Raw genomic sequence first — 17,667 nt, forward strand, 5'->3', positions numbered from 1 at the left:
AAATTTTCTTCTAAGAATTTTTTTGTAATGTTTCAATCCGGAGATGGAAAGTTCTTACATCCTCGTGCCATTAAGTATTCTCGGCTGTTTTACAACATTTTTTAAAACTTTTAGAACGATAAGTTTCAAACTGCCTAGGGAATCTTGTTACATAAGAAGTACATCTAACCCTTCGCTTGATTTCAGTATTTTTCCTAGGCGTAAACTCAGGGAAACTCCTTTAAAAAGGTGCCTGATCCCATTACGTTTCAAGGTTCCAGTGAGTCTGACACTCTGATAAGCTATTAAATTACGTCAAATGTATTTAGCCCGAGAACTAGCGTCACTTGTAATTTGTAATAAAACGGGGGCCAGACTTACTTCATTTATAAAAAGTGAAAGTTTGCTCATACCCGCAAGAATAATAGGCAATTATGTAATTTAGATATTAGTGACTTTAGGTAGTTGGTTTTTAAGGTCCACTCCCCACCCTTAAAATTTGATCTTTAACAGTGTTTTTTAAAAGGGTGTACTCTTCTATAACAAGATCCTCAAGACTGTGATGGATATGCCAATGCATAGCTTTAAGCAAAGTTAAAAAACATCCAGCGAATCCCTGCGATTTGATGAGCAGGTGATTCAGTATCGTGATGTTTGGAAGTCCCTACAAAAGGTCTATGTCCTGCAGTGGACGTCCATCGGCTGATATGATGATGATGATGATTATGATGAATTTAATTTCTTCTAAGAGTGCATGCACTGATCTTCCCCGTATTTACAAGCAGCTGAAACCTGGACGATCAAATCAGCTGATTGGCATCGCAGAGACGCTTTCGAGATGTGGTGCTGGTGGAAGGAGATAACTTAGAGAAACTAGTGATCGAGGAAAGAGACCTCGATGCGTTCCGAAATCCGCGCCACTATCGAAACCAAGGTACACGAGTCTCTGCAAGTCGCGACAAGCCGAGCCACAAGGCGCGACATCGTCAAGAAGCAAGCTTGTGTTAGGGGTAATTACCCTCAGTAATTAGGAGTACGACGCAAGGAGGAGTGTCTCACTCGAGCATTGAAACTTAACGGGAAGTTTTTATATATAATAATTTATATATTTTGCTATTATCCGCGAAAAGTCGACGGACCCATGCGACAACGTCACCCAGGTCCGACAAAATACTCTCTACGCACGTTTCACCCCGAAATCGGAGCATCCTCAGGAGATGTTGACTCTACAACGTAACAAAACTTACTTAACTTTGCAATTGCACTTTGTAGAGCCAACATCTCCTGAAGATGCTCCGTTTTCTTTTTGCGTGTTATAACAAAATAAATAAATTTTTATTTATATTTATGATGAACTTCTGCAAAGTAAAGTCTGCTTCTATCCAATATTTAAAAGGGCAACTTTTATACAATGAGGGAGGTCTAGTTAGCGCAGGCTCTATTTCTATAGCGTCAGTTGTAATTTGTAACTCCGTAGAGCATCGGCAGTCTCTCGTTGACTCCCGTTCGGTAAAGTACCGATTACCGAACGTCTGTGCCAATGTTTATCGTAATGTTTACAAATATGGCGTGTAGTTAGCAATTTCTCACTGTTTAAGCAAGTATTATAAACAAGTTATTTTAGGGAAACATAGAAAGATTTATTTTTCATTTTTTGGAAAAATTTTGTGATACATTTTTCTGTGGTGTGTTTTGTGTATGTGATTTACTATGTATTGCGTAGAGAAAATTTGGACACCAAGGCTTTAATTTCGACGGTAAGTGGGACAATGTTAGTAGATAATCAAAATAGGACAATACTGTTAAATACTACTAATACTTAATCAAATTTTTAGAGATCAATAGAACTGATGCAAAAGGAACCCATAAAAGATTACTTTATTGTCCGTCTGGCTGTCTATCAGTTCCTTACTCTTTTCCGAGGAACACGTAGGGGAATAAATAATTTATTTACTTCAGGTTTACACCCATTTAAAATATACAGAAATATAGATAATAGTTAAATATTATAATTAAATAATAAATCTATGGACATTTCTGAGTAGTTTCAGAGTTTCTCTATAATATAAAGTTAAAATTTATACCTAACTAAAGTGTAAAGTCTACGCAATCAAAAGATAAGACTATCTGTGTTGCATTTCCCATCATTCGCAAAGGGAATCAAAACCTATAGGGTACTTCCCGTTGATTTAAAATCGTGTAATATGGCTAAAAGAGCTTAAAGCATACAGCTTTATAGGTATGTACCTAATGGGGAAAATTAATAAGAGGAAAATACCGTAATCATAAATTAGTAGTAGGTACATTCATAAATAAGAGCCGTGATAGCCCAGTGGATGTGACCTCTGCCTCCGATTCCGGAGGGTGTGGGTTCGAATCTGGTCCGGGGCATGCACCTCCAACTTTTCAGTTGTGTGCATTTTAAGAATTTAAATATCACGTGTCTTAATCGGTGAAGGAAAAACATCATGAGAAACTTGCATACCAGAGAATTTTCTTGTCTGTGAAGTCTGCCGATCCGCATTGGGCCAGCGTGGTGGACCATTGGCCTAACCCCTCTCATTCTGAGAGGAGACTCGAGCTCAGCAGTGAGCCGAATATGGGTTGATAATGATGATGATGATGACATTAATAAATAAATTGCGGTGACATTGTCCGCGTGGCATTATTTTATGAAGCTTTCTCTCGTCTGATATACCTATTCTTGTACGTTAATACTAAATAAATTAAACCTGTATAAAAATAAAGATATTTTTTATGAACAAAATAAATTAAGTCGTTTTAATTTATTTTGTTTATAATTTGATATTCTATGATAAGTTAAAATGATATGGTAAATCTTTGAACTTTCTTGTGGTGCTACGGCACCCCAAGTGCGCAAATAACACTTTTTTTTTAAAGAATATTTGCCATATCTTTTAAATATCTAGGTAAGTATGTTTTGATGATATAATTTTAAATTTCATAATTAAAGTTTCATACACAAGAGTACGAGTATAATTTACCTTAGTAGCTCTACAAAGCTCAATTCTCTGCGTGTGTAGTCTGCCAATCCGCATTGGACGAGCTCAACAGTGAGCCGAATATGGGTTGATATCGACTTCGTATCACTTTTATTCAAAATTGTAGGTAGGTACCTACTGGCAGTTCAAATCAATTCGATTGTAGGTAAATCAGAAAGTTGTACCATTAATTCTTATGCAATACAGTTTCACTTGCCAAAAGCAATTATGATACCGTAATTGAAATGTAGATAGGTTTGTTTACAAGAGAACGAATTTATAGCACCTTCAACCTAAATGTATCAACCGGACAACCATGTTATTATTTAATAGATGCCTAAATAACTTCACAGTTAAGCTATTGACGGTCAATTATTCTCACGTTTCTGCAGCGCAAACGGCAGCGAAGACGTTTTATAAGTCGAGCCGTCATGCACGCAGCGACCAAAACACGATCAATTATAGTTATGGGTGCTGCAGAAACGTGAGAATAATTGATCGACGATGGCGTGCGATTAAAGGGGCGTGACTTTATCAAAACGGTCTAGGGTTTGATCTCCAACCAACAGTCCAAAGACTGTTATCGAAAAGAGAAATATTGCTCAAGTTTAAAATCTAATATATGGATAGTTATTGCTAAAATAAATGTAGTAGTCCGGGATCCGTAGAACATTTTGTATAACTGATTACTTAATTCAATTCAAAATAATCAAGTTAATTTCGTGAGCAGCTTCATCTCGATGAGACGATCAACTTTTTATTTACGAAAATTCTGGACGTAGCCAACTGATTTACCAGGAAATGAAAATTTCAGAGCGTTGGAACGAGATAATGTACCACGAAATTTATAGGACATTGTGGCTGTTAAGTTGTACAACTATTAATTAAGCAACAGTAACACTGGTTAGTAACAAAAAAACGGCTGGTTAGTAACAACAAAACTCAACTAAACTCGGTAAAAAACTAAAAACGGTAACTCAGTTAGCTACCAGAATCAAGAATTTTCGTAACTAAAAAGTTGATAGTCTCACGAAAAATTAACTTGATAGTAATCTATTTTACAAAATTTTCTACGGATCCCTGACTATAAAGAAAGCCCATGAAAAACACAAATGAAAAGAAATAAAACTAATTACTTCTTAAGCAAACGTAGGATAGAAATTTGTAAGCTTAGAGAAAATTCTAAATAATTAAAAATTCAACCGACTTCCTAAACTAAAAAAGCAAAAAATAACATCTTACCTATGTGCTACCTTCTGATCAGTTTGAAGGCGGTGCCAAGCCAGTGATGTTTAATTCAAGCCGTTTAAATTACACAATTTCTGTGGTTCTTTCAGAAACGGCTTTAATTAAAACATGTCACTGGATTGGCACCGCCTTCAAACTGATCAGAAGGTAGCACATAGGTAAGATGTTATTTTTTGCTTTTTAGTTTAGGAAGTCGGTTGAATTTTTTTTATTAAAATTTTTATTTTTTAATTTTTAGTGTTAGCACACCAACTGTGAACAAAAATTAATGAGCAATTAGTTGAAACGTTATTTTCTTATGATAAGTATCTAAGTTCTACAATCCCAGTTTGAATAAAAATACTACCTTAACTCATATACAAAATTTCACTCCCCCTTTATCCACACGTAATATGAATATTCAGAAAAACGTGAAAGGTGACTGTCCTCCGTCTTCATCACCAGACCCCCTATGGTTGGAAACACACACATGGTCCACAATCCATATGGTTGGAAAGTTCTCATCAATACAAAATTTATCAAGTCCAAACACAAGGTAGCTACTGTGAACCGTCGAGGAGTTCCCTTAACTCTCCTTCATCTTTGTCACCAGACCCCTAATACAGTCACAACCTATCCAGGTGGAAAGTTCTCATCAATACAAAATTATCAAGTCAAAACACAAGGTAGCTACTGTGAACCGTCGAGGAGTGCCCTTAACTATCCTTCATCTTCATCACCAGACCCCTAATACAGTCACAACCCATCTAGGTGGAAAGTTCTCATCAATACAAATTTATCAAGTCCAAACACAAGGTATCTACTGTGAGCTGTCGAGGAATTCTCTTCACTGTCCTTCGTCTTCATCACCAGACCCTTAATACAGTCACAACCCATGTAGGTGGCAAGTTCTCATCAATACAAATTAATCAAGCCCAAACAAAAGGTACCTGCTGTAAATCGTTGACGAGTTCCATCGTCTGTGTTTTGGCTCCATCATCAGACCAACTCCAGACCTTCATAAAATTGTAGTGGTTTAAAATACCCTATGGAAACACTAACAAACGCACTAGCCGTCCCTACAATTTTCGAAAGTTCCCCTCAATTTCTGCAGGATGCCATCATCAGATCCTGACATGAAAAAAATGGGACCACCCTGGAATCAAACCCTTCAAAATAAAAAAAGAATTTTCAAAATCGGTTTACAAATGACGGAATTATCGCTGGACATACATAAAAAAAAAAAAAAAAAAAACATACATACAGTCGAACGTAGAACCTCCTCCTTTTTGGAAGTCGGTTAAAAAAGCTATCATGCCCTCATAAATCATAGCGACTTCGTAGGGAGGTAAGTAATTAATGTATTTGAAGTCGGTTGTATGTTTTTTAATATTAATGTTCACTTATTGGCATTTTATTTGTTGCTCAATTAAACTTCAAAATTTACGAGTGACCTTCATTTATCCGTCCAATTAGTGTCGCTATTAGGCAATTAGTATTTTTATTTTAATTTAATTGGTATTTGTGGAATTGCCATGACATAAATAACTAACCTTTATCTAACTGTACTCTTTACTCTATATTGTTTTTAACTGGCACCTTATCATAGTCAAACATTATGCTTTTGTTTTGTCTATGTAGTCTATTTTTGAGTCTATTCGAGACCTCTGTGTCATGAAAATTATCGTAATACGGAATACCTAATAGAAAACATATGAACTACTAGCAAACGCCCGCGACTTCGTCCGCGTGGAATTTAGTTTTTCATAAATCCCGCGGGAACCGTGGATTTATACGGGATGAAAAGTAGCCTGTGTGTTAATCCAGAGTAAAACCTATTTCCATTCCAAATTTCAGCCAAATCGCTCCAGTAGCCGCAGCGTAAGAGAGGTATATGCAGGTTTCCTCACGATGTTTTTCCTTTACCGTTTGAGACACGTGATATTTATTTTCTTAAAATGCAAAGGTGGAGGTGCATGCCCCGGACCGGATTCGAACCCACAACCTCCGGAATCGGAGGTAGAGGTTATCCACTGGGCTATCACGGCTTATACTGGGCATATCACGGTAGATAGGTTATAATATTTTGTAAACTTTTGAAATCAACTTGTAAAACTTTGAAAAGCGGCACTGCGCCATATAAAGTAGGACAGAGTACATTATCCTAATAACCTGTCTCTCTCGTAAAGTTTGTTGTCGTATTGTTTCCTATTTTCCCTATTTCTCAAATAAACTACATAGGTCTGTGTAATAATAAATAATAATTTCATTGTAATATATATTATTTTAGCGTTAATAAGATTATTTATATCTCAAAATAAGAAGAAGAAACCTGACATAAAGAAGAAAATCAAAGAGCTTACAATGCCAAAACACTTACATACTTACTTATAGAGTAAGTTGCATGGTAGTCTCATTTAATTTGAAGATGATGATGATGATGATGATGATGATGATGATGATGATGATGATGAAAGTAAAGACAGTAATTAAGTAAATAAAAACTATTCAGTAATCAGTCTATTGATTAGATGATAGAGAGCAGTTATAGTCCAGTAGTTAGTAGGTAATAATTGTCAGACAAACAAGATGACTCACCAGTAAAGCTAACATGCGACCAACGATAACTTGGAAAACTCCACCGCCATTCAACGGCATTTTGTCTATTTCTGTACTAAGTCGCATGCTAGACCATGGATGGTAAGTGGGAAATCATCATAAACAGCAACACTTTACACGGCATGCAAATATGTCAAACTAGCGGACGCCGCGTGGTTTCACCCGCGTGGTTCCCGTTCGCGTAGGAATACTGGGATAATATATAGCCTTCCTCAATAAATGGGCTATCTAACACTGAAATAATTTTTCAAATCGGACTAGTAGTTCCTGAGATTAGCGCGTTCAATTAAACAAAAAACTCTTCAGCTTTATAATATTAGTATAGATTAGGTATAAATGCAGGCAAATATTCTGCGTCTTTCACAAAGTTGTGGCGTTCGACAAACAATAGTAAACCAACACCAGTCGGCGTATGCCCTACATTCAGATCTTTACCTTGGTCTCTTTCGCTTTTATACAAATGAGTAACTAAAGTAAGCTAAGTAAATGCCAAACTTGGCCAGTGTTAAGCCTTTGTGGCTACTGATCTTGGAGCCCTAGGTTCAATTAACGGGACGAGTTGTGAAAAATTATGATAGAGCCGTGATAGCCCAGTGGACACGACCTCGGCCTTCGATTCAGAGGGCCATGTACCTCTAACTTTTCAGTTATGAGCATTTCAAGAAATAACATCGTGAGGAAACCATACCTGAGAATTTTCTCAATTCTATATGTGAAGTCAGCCAATCCGCTTTGAGCCAGCGTGGTGGAAGGCCTAACCCCTCTCATTCTGAGAGGAGACTCGTGTTCAATAGTGAGCCGTATGTGGGTTGTTAATGATGATGATGACGAGGATAGTGTTAGGATATCCTCGTGCAACATTGCTGAGAGCAATCATGTTAAGCCGTAGGCCCCGGTTATCATTAACAACTGGTAGTGGCTAACAAAGTCAAAATGTTGGTGCTAACCTCGAATCTTTATAGATAGAGATAAAACAGTAGGCTTAAGATGCGCTCCACGACATAATTCGAGACGAGGGAAAGGCAAAGAAGCCTCAATAACTCAACGGTAAGAACGATCGGACTCATTATTGAGGGGTGGTGGTTCGATCCACGCCTCGTTGGTCTATTGTCTGACCTACTCCTAATACAATCTTTCCCGACTAGTTGGAGGGGAATTGGCATATTTAAGAGTATGCCAAATACTGTTTAAATAAAATATTTCCAAATTGCGGCGTACTCGGTATTTTTATTTACTTTTAATCGTAAGGAAGAATTCTTCACTTCCGATAGATTATAATATACCGAAAAATAACACGTTAAATAGTAATCAGTATTTTCAGTTCACAATATGACGCTAGATTATAATATCACGAGTGAGATTAAAAACTAACGTATTTTACAATCTAACCGTGACACATAAAATACAAATTGTAGGTAGGTATAATTTTGAGGGTATGGTTTTAAATATTAATTTTCATTTAGGCTTAGCCCGTAACAATATAGGCTTTCCGAGGTCGGACAAAAGAAAACGAGTTTTCGAAATTAATCGGATTCCAAGCTAACAAAGTCGTAAAATATACTTTTACAACTTATTACACTGGCTAGTAATTTGTACAGGAAAAGTTCATTGCATGCCGTGTAAAGTGTTGCTGTTTATGATGCTTTTTACTTACCACCAGTGAGCATACGACCTAGTGCAGAGAAATAGACAAAATGTCATCTAAATGGCGGTGGAGTTGTCCCGATCTCTTTAGCTCCAATACAATGAGAGATATAATGGTATTTTCGCAATTGGTTGAAATTTGTTCGGTCGTATGTTAGATTTACTAGTCATCTTGTTTGCCTGTCAATTATTACCTCCAAAAAAAAAGTTTATAGTGGTCTTCTCTTAGTGACCCAAAACTGTAATTAACCTCGGGATGTTTTCAACCCTCGTGTTGTCACTGTCTTGGAACATGGACTTCCCCTGCGGTACGTTTTATACAGGGATTTACCCACTTAAAAAAAATGATGGCAACGAGAGCTTTCTAAATTAGATAAGCGCTTCACTTAAGTTAATTCCAAGAGGTATCTGACGTAATTAAGCGACTCTGATGGCCGGAATAATAACAAATTCCCCTCCAATTTGTACATTTAAAACCGCATTTGCGGCGCGAATACCGTATAGAGTATAATTTTGACATTATGGGGGTTAATTACAAGATGAGATGAGATGTTAGGAATCCGAGACAAGAATTTACCTTATGGTTACAAGAATGTGATGAATCGTTATGTATTATATTGGTATTTTTGTACAATACGTTTTTTAGGTTTAATTTTATGGTGCAACGTGATAAGTTGTATAGGTACGCATGGAACCTGAAATCTGAATTCGTGGTAAAAGTGCGATTAACTATTTTATGTAGGTAAGTATGTTTTTGTATTTTCGTGTAAAAAAAACAAACAAACGTAATTAATCATCCACTTAATTTCAACAAACATTACAGTTTTGACTACTTTTATATCGCTATTAAAATAAAATCTACTTTTAAGTTAATAGCAATGCTGAAGCGATAAGTTCTAAAATAAATAAATAAATAAATAAATATACTTAAACAATACACATCACTAACTAGCCCCAAAGTAAGCATACAGAGTAACTTGTGTTATGGGTACTAAGATAGTTGATATTATAATATTGATATACATTTATATACTACATATAAATACTTATATAATGTATAAATACACACAGACACTGGAAAACACCCATGCTCATCACACAAATATTTTCCAGTTGTGGGAATCGAACCCACGACCGTGGATGCAGAAAGCAGGGTCACTGTGACCCACTGCGCCACACGGCCACATGTTGTTTTTTTTTTTCATGCTCTCTACCTCTTAATGGCTAATAAATCTATGGGCTAGGGTTTAGTAACTTTTATAATGGCTAATAAATCTATGGGCTAGGCTTTAGTAACTTTTATAATGGCTAATAAATCTATGGGCTAGGCTTTAGTAACTTTTATAATGGCTAATAAATCTATGGGCTAGGCTTTAGTAACTTTTATAATGACTAATAAATCTATGGGCTAGGATTTAGTAACTTTTATAATGGCTAATAAATCTATGGGCTAGGCTTTAGTAACTTTTATAATGGCTAATAAATCTATGGGCTAGGCTTTAGTGACTTTTATAATGGCTAATAAATCTATACGATAGGGGCCAAATGTTGGCTGACTTCATGGAGAAGGAGGGCCTCTTTATGATGAACTCCTTCTTCAAGAAGCCACCACACAGGAAATGGACCTGGATGAGCCCCGATGGTTCCACGAAAAATGAGATTGACTTCATCTTGTCTACCAGACGGCAAATATTCAACGATGTTTCTGTGATCCATAGGGTGAAAACCGGTAGCGATCACCGAATGGTTAGAGGCACGTTGAATATCAACGTTCAGCTGGAACGGTATCGACTGGTGAAGTCTACGCTCCGACCTACTCGTGCCCATATCCAAAACCCCGAGTCCTTTCAACTAGAACTGCAGAACCGCTTTGATTGCCTAGCAAATTGCGAAACTGTGGACGATCTGAACAACAGGTTCGTGGAAACTGTCCATTCCGTTGGGTCTAAGTTCTATAAGACCCATCGTACGAAAAGAACCAAAAAGTTCTCAGACCATACACTTAAACTCATGGAAGAGAGGCAAGAAATGAGATTGCAGTCTTCAGCAGATGCGTCAAAATACCGACAAATCAGTAGACAGATCTCTAAGTCGCAAACCAGCGACTTGCGAAACTTCAATACCGAGCGTATTAAAAATGCGATTGAAAATAATCGCATTAATAGTTTTCGCCAGAGATCTGTCTATTGGACAGAGGCAGCTGACGCGTTTGAAGACCGAGCACGGTAATCTGATTTCTTCCAAGTCCGAGTTATTAAGTGAGGTCGAGAAGTTCTATGGACAGCTATACACGACTACTCAGCAGCCTGTTAACAACTTGGCTAAGGACCCCAGAGCCAAGTTGACCCGACACTATACCGAAGATATCCCGGACGTCAGCCTATACGAGATTAGTGTGGCTCTCAAACACCTGAAGAACAATAAGGCGCCAGGTGAGGACGGAATCACAGCAGAACTCCTGAAAGCGGGTGGAAAACCGATACTTAAAGTCCTTCAGCGATTGTTCAATTCCGTCATTCACGAGGGCACGACGCCTGAGGCGTGGTATAGGAGCGTGGTGGTTCTGTTCTTCAAAAAAGGTGACAACACCTTGCTGAAGAATTACAGACCCATCTCGCTGCTAAGCCATGTTTACAAATTGTTCTCGAGAGTCATTACGAATCGTCTCGCTAATAGGTTTGACGACTTCCAGCCTCCCGAACAAGCCGGTTTCCGAAAAGGCTTTAGTACCATAGACCACATCCATACGCTGCGGCAGGTTATACAGAAGACTCACGAGTATAACCAGCCACTTTGCTTAGCGTTTGTGGACTATGAGAAAGCCTTCGATTCGGTGGAAACCTGGGCTGTGCTAAGGTCATTGCAGAGATGCCGAATTGATTACAGGTATATCCAAGCGTTGAAGTGCTTGTACGAAAACGCCACTATGTCAGTCCGTATTCAGGATCAGACTACGAGGCCAATCCAGTTGCAGCGAGGAGTGCGTCAGGGAGATGTGATCTCTCCGAAGCTATTTACCGCCGCATTGGAAGACGTCTTTAAGCTTCTGGACTGGGGCGGACTTGGCATCAACATCAATGGCGAGTACATCACTCAACTGCGGTTCGCGGACGATGTAGTCATCATGGCACAGACTCTGGATGACCTTAGTACCATGCTCAATGACCTCAGCAGCGTTTCTCAACAGGTGGGCCTGAAAATGAACATGGGCAAAACAAAAATAATGTGTAATGCTCATGTATCGCTCCACCCAGTTATAGTTGAGAACGCTGCACTCGAAATTGTAGACGAATACGTATACCTAGGACATATGATCCAGTTAGGTAGGTCCAATTTCGAGAAAGAGGTGAACCGTCGAATCCAACTCGGCTGGGCTGCATTCGGGAAACTTCGCGACATCTTTTCGTCCGAAATTCCTCAGTGCCTGAAGACAAAAGTCTTCGAACAGTGCGTGTTGCCAGTGATGACCTATGGTTCCGAGACTTGGTCGCTAACTATGGGCCTCATAAGAAGGCTCAGAGTCACACAGCGGGCGATGGAACGAGCTATGTTAGGAGTATCTCTGCGTGATCGAATCAGAAATGAGGAGATCCGCAGTAGAACCAAAGTCACCGACATAGCTCAACGAGTTGCGAAGCTGAAGTGGCAATGGGCGGGGCACATAGTTCGAAGAGCCGATGGACGTTGGGGTCCCAAAGTGCTAGAATGGCGACCCCGCACTAGTAAGCGCAGTGTTGGCCGACCCCCCACCAGGTGGACTGACGACATCAAGCGAGTCGCAGGGATTCGCTGGATGCAGGTGGCTCAGTATCGTGATGTTTGGAAGTCCCTACAAAAGGCCTATGTCCTGCAGTGGACGTCCATCGGCTGATATGATGATGATGATGATGATGAATAAATGTATGGGCTAGGCTTTAGTAACTTTTATTAACCGACTTCCAAAAAGGAGGAGGTTCTACGTTCGGCTGTATGTATGTAAGTTTTTTTTTTTTTTTTTTATGTATGTCTAGCGATAATTCCGTCAATTATGGACCGATTTTGAAAATTCTTTTTTTGTTTTGAAGGGTTTACTTCCAGAGTGGTCCCATTTTTTTCATGTCAGGATCTGATGATGGCATCCTGGAGAAATTGAGGGGAACTTTCGAAAGTTGTAGAGACGGCTAGTACGTTTGTTAGTGTTTCCATAAGGTATTTTAAACCACTACAACTTTATGAAGATTTGGAGTTGGTCTGATGATGGAGCCGAAACACAGACGATGGAACTCGTCAAGGATTTACAGCAGTCACCTTTTGTTTGGGCTTGATTAATTTGTATTGATGAGTATTTTGCACCTATATGTGTTGTGACTGTATTAAGGGTCTGGTGATGAAGACGAGGGACAGTGAAGAGAACTCCTCGACGGTTCACAGTAGCTACCTTGTGTTTGGGCTTGATAAATTTGTATTGATGAGAACTTTCCACCTAGATGGATTGTGACTGTATTAAGGGTCTGGTGATGAAGACGAGGGACAGTGAAGAGAACTCCTCGACGGTTCACAGTAACTACCTTCTGTTTGGACTTGATAAATTTGTATTGATGAGAACTTTCCACCTAGATGGATTGTGACTGTATTAAGGGTCTGGTGCTGAAGACGAAGCACAGTGAAGAGAACTCCTCGACGGCTCACAGTAGCTACCTTGTGTTTGGACTTGATAATTTTGTATTATTAAGAACTTTCCACTTAGATAGGTTGTGACTGTACACACGCAGTAGGTATGCTAACACTAAAAATAAAAAAATAAAAATTTTAATAAAAAAAATTCAACCGACTTCCAACTCTAAATAAATAAATAACTTTAACTAAAAAGCAAAAAATAACATCCTATGTGCTACCTTCTGATCAGTTTGAAGGCGGTGCCAAGCCAGTGTCGTGTTTTAATTAAAGCTGTTTCTGAAAGAACCACATAAATTTTGTAGTTTAAACATGTTTAATTAAAACATCACTGGCTTGGCACCGCCTTCAAACTGATCAGAAGGTAGCACATAGGATGTTATTTTTTGCTTTTTAGTTAAAGTTATTTTTAGAGTTGGAAGTCGGTTGAATTTTTTTTATTCAATTTTTTTAAAATCAAAGGAGGATATTTAGTTGGACAATAATAACAATTCATGACTCATTTATTGTAACCGCACTGTTTAGTATTCACGACATATATCATGAGCCGATTTGTGACGTGGCATTGTAAACAGTTATTTTATCACCAGTTCCACACGACTGCTCCTTCTGTATTAGGTTTATTACTCTCATTGTATAATAGTTTTAAGTACTATAGACCAAGCCGTGATAGCCCAGTAGATATGACCTCTGCCTTCGAAAAATGACGGTTGCAAGTAGTTGAGAAGTGAAAAAAAATTTAAACATATTTTTGAAAAATTGAAAAATTTTGGGATTTCTTTTGGAAACTTTAAATATTTTTCAATAATTAATAACAGTAGTAGACGCAGCTTCGTCCGCGAAGATATACTTGCCTAACGAAATAAAGTGCGAATTAAATATCACGTAGAAATCCCTAGTAAGCAAACTTTAGTAAATTAAGCCACGTGTAAGCTGACCACTGTGTTGTTCGCTTCCACCATTTAAACTGTACCTTATGTAGGTACCTACCTACAACGAATTGTAGATAGGTACCTAAATAAGGTACAGTTTCGTACCATATAAATACATAGACCAATAATAATAATCCCATTGATTTGCATGTAATTTTGCCAACGCAGATCAAACGATTTTTTACCGAACTCCAATATTTAGAGGTTATCATTTGGGTTTTTTAACCCAAAATGCAAAAAGAGGGGTTTTATAGGTAAGTAAGTTTTACACACATAGCATGTGTGTTTGTAGCTTTTTAAAGGGGTGAACCGATTTTGATGCAAGCTTATTGTTTTAAAGTTAGTTTTCCAGCGATTGTTCATTTAAATGTTTTATCAAATTAATTCAGTTTTATAGCGATTTCTCGCATAAAAATGTTAACTGAAAAAACATGGGCGTCTTCATGTCCCTTTTACAAATGGATAATTCCCTAAGTACTTCCTTCTTACATTACAATAATTATCTCATTTGGGATTAAGTGAAGCTTTCAAAGAAGAAGCGAAACAAAGATATTATCACGATAATCCTGTTATGGGGAGGAAATAGCTCTGTTCGTAAATCCTGCTTCCACCATTTGGAAGTGGCCCGCACTTGTACTGTGCGATTAGGGTTGTCACATGCAGTAACCATATATAACATAACATTGTCTTTGTAATTGTATTTTTAGCAGATTTAGAAGTGGATTACAAAATAAGAAAACCAATGTCGAACAAAGGTTATGATTCACAACATTTGTCAGGACAACTTAATTAACAAATCAAACTGTAACCAAAACAAACCCTAGAATGGAAGACAATGACCTTGAGTGGAGTCGAGGACTTGTGACCGTTGTAGGTAGGGCTAAGAGATCCCTTGACAGCTAATTAATACTCCCCTTTTCCACTCAAGTCACTCTCCCCGCCTACCCCATAACAACCCATAAAAGATTCCACAACAAGAAATATGGACGGTTCGAACGTCACAAGAATACTGAAGCCGACCTTACGACGAGCGCCTTATATCACAAGTCGTTCCCACCAACCGATCGCTACGCCTCTCTAACTCCCTATTCTTTCCGCCTAGTGTCGGCACGAGCTAACACGAGTTTGAGCGACGTCATATCCATCTCAGACTACTATTTCCTAAGCCGCATGTCAAGTTATTTTAAAAATAATTGACTTTTAAAACTATATTTAAGACCATATTATGAATTCAATTTAATATTAGGTACTAGTGGCCAGAAATTAATAGACATAATAACATTTATTACTAGGTAGGTACATAAATGAACTGAACTGAACTGTTTATTAAAACAAAAAAAAATGGTGTTACAATATCTAATTGAATTTGAATATAAGTATATCTGTAAATAAATTCGATTGTTATTATATTTATTTACGGTGGGAAGGAAGAACTCATTTATTAACTTACTATACACTTACAAGGTGCTGGAATGACGGCCCTGTACCAGAATGCACAGTGTTGGTCGACCCCTCACCAGGTGGACTGACGACATCAAGCGAATCTCAGGGATCCGCTGGATACAGGCGGATCAGTATCGTAATGTTTGGAAGTCCCCACAAAAAGCTTATGTCCTGCAGTGGACGTCCATCGGCTGACATGATGATGATGATGATGATGATGACACTTAGATAAGATCTAGGTATATGTATATTTTTAGTAACTAAATTCAACAAAGGAATTCCATAGGTGACAGCCCTAACAAAGTAAGTGTAAGTGCTTAGTTTCCGTTCCGCACACGAGGGACTTTCGCGGCAACTAATGTATGAGGAAAGTGAACATTGTCTGGCTACAGCTGGACATCCACGTGTGTACATTTAGAGTTCTGTGTAACGAATAATACATAAAGGTCATCTTTACCTGCCCTCATATTATCTTTGTACATATTATATTAAAACATTCAAAATCTATAATAAAATAGCTGCATTCCAATATATTGGTAGTACTATAATAATCATTTCGTTTCAACAAAATTACCTATTATATTTTTTGACTCAAATTGTTATAAATTACGAATGACCAGTGTTGGTGAAAAAATGGTTCAGTGTAGATGACAAAGATGACAAAGCCATAATATTTACTTCTCTGTCATTTCACATCTATAATGCTTCAAATTGACAATGATTGAATGATATTATATATTGAATAATATTTTATTCAAACAATGAATACTTTGAAATGAAATGACATGCCTTTTCTACCTTAATTTCTAATTCGTTCGTTGGTTAACAGTACTCATCGAGTAGGGCTGTAGTATAGTGTTTGTCTAGAAGCCTCTAGTCACTAGTGTACAATTATTTAAATGCAATATCTAAGAGCGTCAAGGTTACACACTTACTAGCGTAATATAAACTCTGAGGTCAACGACATCTCGCACTGAACTTGATAAATGAATAGCACGTGGGAACACGAATGATCTTCACTTACATGGGTATCTTAGGTAGGATGAAATTAAAACAGAGCACGTTTATACCTTAGGTTATTGGACTGACAGCCTGCAATATACATTCTTGGCCCACGTTAGGTCATATACTTAGCCGCAGTGCCAAAAAATTTCTTCGAGCCATTTCACCGCGACTAGTTGCTTCAATTGGTGACAGAAGGGCTGGCTCATTTTTTGCGCAAAGGGGTCAGCCTGACTGTCTAACGCAGAAATGCAGCCAGTATTCTTGCCACCATTCTACGTCGGCATGATTTTTTTAGAGTTATTAGGATAAGCTAGCTTAAGTTCCTTATTGTATTATTTCTCAATAAAGACGACATATCTCAGTTTATAAAGCCTGTCAGTCTGACAGCCTATTTTCCTAGCATAGGTAAGTAAAGCCAATTACGGAGTATGGACTTTGGTGGCTATATAAAGTAGCAGGTTTCAAGAGTCCAAATTCTCAAGTATAAAACGTTATATACGGGTGTCAAATATAAGGGATTGATGGAATAGCTGGCAAATAAAATGAAAGTCTGCCAAAATGGAATTGGGAGAAGCATAATATGTGTTTAAAGAAAGAGCCGAGTAAAATTAAAAGACAAAAAGTAAAGCTAATTTTAAAAATGCATTAAAAACCTACAAACAGCTAAAGTGGAGATAGACAGGGAGTATGAGAGAAACAGGAAAATTGGACCAGAAAAACAACAGAATGGTATCCGAGAGACGACAAATGACACAGAGATAGACAGACTAAAAATTGGGAGGACGAGATCAGGAATATAGTGGGTCTAACATGGACAACTTCTGCAAAAGACAAGACAGAGTGGAAATCTTTAGAGGAGGCTTTTGTCGGAAGACAAGCTGATTCAAAAAACTACCGTTTGCCGATATTTAATATGGCAAATACAATGTAATGTAGATGTAAACATAATCAAAACAGCAATAAAAGTTTTTCTTTGTTTATTTTATTTATCATGAGGAATCATGTCTACAGTCGCCAGACCGTAGCTAGGGTGAGATGTTTTAAAAACTTTTATACAACGAAGTAGCTATACTTATGAAAGTTCTTAGTTAGGTAAAATCGCAGGCTCACGCTATAATAGTTCTTCTATTCCTATCAGATGTTAATGATAATGATTGGGACCG

The 17,667-nt window shown here is 37.8% G+C and overlaps 1 protein-coding gene across 1 annotated transcript in view; it reads left to right on the forward strand.

The window, feature by feature from the left end:
• Positions 1-1,466: 1,466 nt before the first annotated feature.
• The window catches only part of LOC112050912 (venom dipeptidyl peptidase 4), a 42,562-nt gene continuing 26,361 nt past the window's right edge, over positions 1,467-17,667 (forward strand). Inside the window, exon 1 of the mRNA XM_024089325.2 lies at positions 1,467-1,736. The gene's annotated coding sequence lies outside the window, so the exon portion shown is untranslated. The remainder of the gene's footprint in view (positions 1,737-17,667) is intronic.

This window comes from Bicyclus anynana, chromosome 6 (genome assembly GCF_947172395.1).
Source record: "Bicyclus anynana chromosome 6, ilBicAnyn1.1, whole genome shotgun sequence".
Classification (NCBI taxonomy): domain Eukaryota; kingdom Metazoa; phylum Arthropoda; class Insecta; order Lepidoptera; family Nymphalidae; genus Bicyclus; species Bicyclus anynana.